The sequence below is a fragment of the Plodia interpunctella genome, chromosome 17, assembly GCF_027563975.2.
Source record: "Plodia interpunctella isolate USDA-ARS_2022_Savannah chromosome 17, ilPloInte3.2, whole genome shotgun sequence".
NCBI lineage: Eukaryota > Metazoa > Arthropoda > Insecta > Lepidoptera > Pyralidae > Plodia > Plodia interpunctella.
Window position 1 is genome coordinate 877,005 of NC_071310.1, and position 6,591 is coordinate 883,595.

General features: G+C 36.0%; 1 long non-coding RNA gene across 1 annotated transcript; it reads left to right on the top strand.

The window, feature by feature from the left end:
• Positions 1 to 3,459: 3,459 nt before the first annotated feature.
• LOC128677129 (uncharacterized) lies at positions 3,460 to 6,223 on the top strand. The gene is made up of 3 exons (XR_008405501.1): positions 3,460 to 3,597; positions 3,727 to 3,833; positions 5,726 to 6,223. It is a non-coding gene; the product is annotated as an uncharacterized LOC128677129 (long non-coding RNA).
• Positions 6,224 to 6,591: the final 368 nt, after the last annotated feature.

A 6,591-nucleotide genomic window follows, 5' to 3' on the forward strand; every position in this document is an offset into this window, starting at 1 on the left:
TTTTGTTGAAATTTTGCATAAATGTAGTTTGAAATACGGAAAAGGACATAGATAAACATAACCCTGTTCCCGTTGGTAATACACGCGGGCCTAAGCCCGCGACTTACCGCGCTACAAAGCTATTAAAAAATAATATATATCATTCTAGGCTATTTTTTTAAGTAAGTAATAATTTAAAAAAATGGCCTAGAACATAAATCTAAACTACTAGGTGTTGTCCGGGGCTTCGTGGAAATATAGCCTATAGCAATCTTAGATAAAGTATCTTTCTAATGGTGAAAGAATTTTTGAAATCTGTTTGGTAGTTTTGGAGATTATTCGCCTCAAAACATACAAACTCACAAACGCTTATCCCTTTATAATAATCTATACTATTATTATAAAGAGGTAAGCATTTGTGACTTTGTGAGTTTGTATGTTTGAGGCGGGTAATCTCCGAAACTACCAAACCGATTTCAAAAATTCTTTCACCATTACATATACAAGGTACATTATCCAAGATTCCCACGGGAGCGAAGCTCCAGGCAACATCTAGTAGGAAATATAAATGATGACTAAAAAACGTTCCAGTAGACAGAATCGTTGTGTCGATCTGGTGTCTGCACTAAATGTCAAAACCTGCGTTGTAGGTCACCAGGTCCCACACTTGGTATGACCATGTATTTAGTAAGTACTTCGTACAACGTACCTGATAATTCCATAAATGCGTTATAAGTATTTATATAACGTCACATTATGATATTGTGAATTAGAACCATGCTCCATTGCGCAGTCGCGCTCCGTGATTTTTTGATGTCCGTCGATAGAGAACGCGGAACAACGCAGAAATTGTAAGGAGTTTCGACGGGCCTCAACGCACGTCATTGTCAAAACCTATGGAAACAACGGAGCTGTAACATGCTACGTCGAGCAATAAGGCCTTCAAAGAAATTGGAATGTTACCTGTTAAAACTTAACTATGCTAGTATATGCTTTTGACACAGAAAGGGCTCAGACAAGAGGCCAACTGCGAAAAAATACTCTTCATGGGATGGAAGTAAATTGTATACGCTTCGTGTGAAGAAACAAACAATAATGAGTTCAGATGATAGATAGATATAAATAAAACAATCTTCCGATATTATACGACCATTCAAAAGCAGTTACAGTTCACGGGCAGGTACAGGCAATATCAAACGTGACTGTAATTCATCCGAGTTACTGCTATGTAATATAGATCGTTTGTAATACATTCAAAATTCAAATTTGTATTACAATCCGTTTAGAATAATTTGAGTAGGTAAGCAATAATGTTGACTGGAGTCTTCCAGTCAACATTAGGCGCTTTAGCGATACGTCCGCTTTGTGCCTTTTATTTATTTATTTAAAAATCTTTATTGCACACAATTTCAAGCTTAATGTGATATGGCATTCTCTACCAGTCACCCATTAGACCAAAGTCCAAACAGAGATATAAACATAGGAGATGCCATATAAACATAGGAGAAAAAGAACTCAATTTAAAATAATAATTTTATGTTTTAATTGTAAAATCTGTATATTCACCTTATTCATATTCGGAGTGAATGTACAATTGTGTAAAAAGTTGCTGCTCATTTTTACGAAGGCGTTATTTAATATTTTTTATCATGGGTTTCTAGAATCGCTGCATGAATAAAAGCCTATTTTACTCCTGAAGATTTTGTCTGTCTCTGTGATAAATCAAAATCGGTCTAGTAATTGCGCTGTGAAAACGTGATAGACAAACTTTCGCACTTATAGGGATATGTATTCTAATTACTTAATAAAAAATTTAACATAATTATTTCTAAACAAAAAATAAGTCATAAAAATGTTCTATCAACATCAGTTTTTAAAAAGAGAAACATTTTGAAATATAGCAGATATGACGTAATCTCGGCGAGATAGCCGCGCGGCACGTGACGTCACAGGACGCGCGGCACTTGAATTAGCGACGTGCAATGTTGTACGTGACTGTACCTGCCGACGTGACGCCCAGACAATGTGTTCTAATTTCAAATTATTTTTTAATTTAGCGACTTTTTTTTGTTTATATTTATTTTTGTTAAGTCGGGGCGAGTAATAAGTTGAGTAAGAAAAATGTATATTTTCATAAAGCCTTAGTCGAACAAAAGCAGCTTTTTTTTAAGAAAAGCCCACATTTGTTTTTACGTTCTCATTAAAACACCTTGCTAACTAAACTATTCTCACAGTGGCACTTGGTACTCGCCTTAGAATAGCACCACTCAATTGAGATGTCGTACGAGGCGACTAAGGATATAAATCTAATAGGCAATAACAGCATTCCTAAAGAGGTTAGGGTGGCTGCCGATCGAAAAATCACAGTCGAATCTTAAAATTTAAAATTTATTTAGTCGCGTACCTACCACGTTTCAGGACGTCATGGCTGCGAACATATAATATAATGATAAAAGAGAAAACTCTAGTACCAGACATAGAATTTTGACAGTATATTATTATTAATTTTCTCCTTCTTCCACCTGTTAACCAAACTGAAAAAATCGGGAAATAATTTTCAAAATGAAACCTTAAACATTTCGTGATCATTGAAAGACAGTTAGGACGTGCTCCCGGCGCACATTGGTATAGTCGACTGCAAATCGACGCCCAACATTGTCCTCTACGCGTACGTAATAGAGACGAGTATGCAATGAATTGATGTTGCGCCTGCCGTACATGGCAGGCAATATCGCACGTGACTGAGCTACCTTAAGGCTGCCTTAGGTGGGTTTTATTGATAGAACGCGAGTGTGAGGCGAGCCTTTTCATGTTTATTGAACATGTTTTGTAGGTCACAGCTTGTGATCTCGTTATTAGCTTTTTTAGCTTGAAGTCTTGAACTGAACAGTTTAACGACTTCCGTGACCTAATATGGTGGTCATAAAAAAAAATCAATTTATTAAACTGCTAAAGATATTTACAAAAAAATTTAGAATATGCACCATCAACTTTTACGTTAAATTTAACGTGCGCAGAAAAACGCAAAGTACGTACCATTTTGTCTAATTGTCAGCAGCACGCCAGATAAAATCAACGTCAAATTTGACGGCGCGCAACTCACCCATAATATGCGAAATAGTTTACTTGTAATCAGGACAAATGTGACTGACATATTATTTATTTTTCCAAATTATCACAAAATTTTCCACATTTGTAACTTAAATTTAATTCCGTCCAGCACATGTTGTTGGAAACATTCGAAACTTAATTTAATAACTTGTATGGTAGTTGAAAATAAATTTAAAAGCAAATTAGTACAAACATATTACGCTTGTTGAACAAGCGGCACCATACAGATTTCTAGAACTTTCCGTGCGTGTATTTATGTCCGGGATTTTGTTGTCCATATTATGTCAAAATTTAATTTTCACAACAATACTTCAAACTGACATCTGACGTCACCTTGCTGTCTCTCTGTGTCATCTCCGAATTTCTCCGGTTGCATTTACAACTGTGATGTTCCGAAGCACGACTAACAGAGGACACAAAAGCGATGAATGATATTTATTACAGAAAACTAAATTTATGTCATTTATCCCTACATGAATATCCACTGGAACTTTTCTGGGATAAAAGGTAACCTTCATCCTTTTCTGTAGTTCATCTAAATATAACGTATGCAAAATTTCAAAAAGATTAGGTTGGGATATAAAATGTAATTAATTTTTATATTACATAATAAAAATAAGGGTATAATTTTTCCAGAATCTACATAAAAAGAAAAGATAATGGCCAGTGACACTTCCAAAATTAAACTTAAATACTTAAGAAACCGAACTGCCTTAGGAAGAATGTATGTTTCGCGCTTGTTCGTAAGTAGCTTTTGATATTTTCGCCGCGGAGCTACCAACATAAAATCACTTTAGGAAGTTTAAGTTGGTAGCCTCGTAGTGTGTACCAAGTGTGGACTGTGGTCTAGCGATAAACACTAGGATATAAGTTTCAAATTCTTAGTTTAAAAATCTCCAGATGGATAGGATTCACACGAATGGGAAAAGGCGGCCGGGTCATCAGCGAATGCACTTGAGTAACGTCTGTACTAACTTAATTGTTTAACTGTAAAGCATTATATTTTTTTAAAAGGATTTTAAATTTTAGCAGAGGCAGACCTGTCACAATGGTCGATTGCATGGGCACTTATCTATTTCCTACAGCAGTGCTTGCATTGTTGTGTTGCGGTTCGAAGGGTGAAAGACGCAGTGTACCTAATTACTAGGTACTAAAGATCTTAGGCCACAAGGGGCAACGCATGTCACCACTGGTGTTGCTGAGAAGCGAGTGAGCTTTGTCAGGATCGTGGCAAATGAAAACCCACCTCTTCTGCTTATATATATATATATATATATATAAAACTTGCGTTACTGAGTGACTGGACAACGCACAGGGCAGAGGGACAACGTACTGGGCGTGGAAAGCTGAAATTTGGTGTGTAGTAGTGTAGGTTCCTAGGACAGTGTAGGGGAGCACTAAGAAGGGATTTCCTGAAATTGCCACGGGAAACGGATTTTTATTCAGATATGTATAGCTTTTGCCCGCGGCTACGCCCGCGTGAAATTCCTAAGGAAACGTTTATTACTCGGGGTGAAAGGTCCTATGTCCTTCTCAGCACTTCAAACAATATGTATGCAATATTTAAAGAAGATTGGTTGAGTAGATAAATCGTGAAGAGGTAACAAAGTAATGTACTTTCGCATTTATAATATTAGTTGGGATTGGGATTTATCGTTCTATTTCACGTGAATACAATAGCAACTTTTTATTATTGTTAGTCGAGTCCACCGGTGATGACTGAAAGTCAGTGTTTGATCCTTGAGAAATTCCCATCACTGAGTCGTCGCCAATTTGTATCACTGCACCACACATTTACGTCACGGGAACAATCTTATTATTGTTATTTATAGATGTGTATAATCTATCTAACATGTTCCAACTTTTAACTGTTTGTACGTGTTGATGCAATTAAACTTCCTATATATCTTCTTATCTATCTATCTATCTGTCTGTCTGTCTGTCATCTTGCACCACACACATCATGTCTCGACTCGTCTTGTTATCGCGACCAACGTAATGATATTTTGGACCAAAACCCTATAATTTCTGCTAAAACTTTGCTTCTGTTAGTGTTTCCCAGTTCCCCCGTTATTGTGTCAAGCTGCGATTTAAAAGACTATCAAATATATCGTTGGAAATTTAACTATTTATTATTGTGTTTCGATCCAAACACCAGCTTGTTTTAATGCCAAAATATCGTAAACTGATGTTGTCTCTATCTAGTACAGTCTCTTTATTCGTCTTATCGAGTTGGTAAACTTACTCAAACGATGTTCAACCAGTATGTTGCCTTGTTAATTGCTTTGCTCGTTCAAGACTTCACATAGTACCATAGAGATTCTTCTAGAAGGTAATATGATTGACTTGCAATGCAAATCATTTTTATCTATAACTATACTATCGGCTTGGCTCGTATTTTTCTCGGGTAAATCCTTAATCCTATTAATATTATAAATGCGAAAGTTTGTGATTATGTATTTGTGTATGTTTGTTACCCTTTCACGTGAAATCTACTAGAGGGATTGTTATGAAAATGGTACACGAATAGAATACAACCTAGAATAACACATAGGGTACTATTTCGGCGCAACTTGTAAATTATAAAACTAAACCTTGCTCAGGAATTAAACTGTCTAATTAAAGTTCTTAAAAGTCTGTCCAGTTTTCGACGTACTAAAAACTTAAGATGCTCATTCTTCTGGGTCATATTCCTGAAATTCGAAGACGAAAATTCAAAATCAAAATTAGGAAGAGCACCCACTAGATGGATGGACATGATGATGGCCTGACTGATGACGCATCAGGCTTTACGGCACAAGATCGTATTGTATGGAAGGCCTTCGTCAAGAGAGCCACAGCTACTGGTGGTCATGACCCACAGCAATGAAAATATGATGATGAAAACTGATCATTCTCATCACTAAATGCAACCAATAAATCATTGTCTGATCGCTTAATAATCATAAATGATGATATAATTATGCTATCAGATCCATTTGGAAAAAATAAAAGATACCATTCTAAATCGATCTAAAGAAAGTAAAAAGTCTCAGTAGTTCTATTCTCATTAAGTTGGAGAAACTGAGAACGCACGCAAGAAATGTGCCTATTAGTTCTATCCTGAACTGAATCGAATGAGAATCAAAGTTGTCATTTGTTCAAGAAAAAGTTTGGCGTTACTTTTCGATAAAACTATGAGAATGATCGATTAAAACAATATGCCAACATTCACGGCACAAAGTAAGTGCAGTATTTACTTGCATAAAAGGATTAAGCCTGGCTTTATTAATTAATCTCGATATTGCATTGTGCTCATCCCAGTGCGCTTTGAACGAAAATCTGTGATTTTATACGTCAGTTAAATTTTATTTTTATTATAATTTTATTTATACGGAATGATACGGTATTTGAATACTCTGCAATAAAAGTGTAAATTCACCGCTATCACTGTCGCGTAGACATCAATTCAAAATAACTTGCTGTGCGGTTGACTGTACTTTCAACTTCGCGTGTTTACGG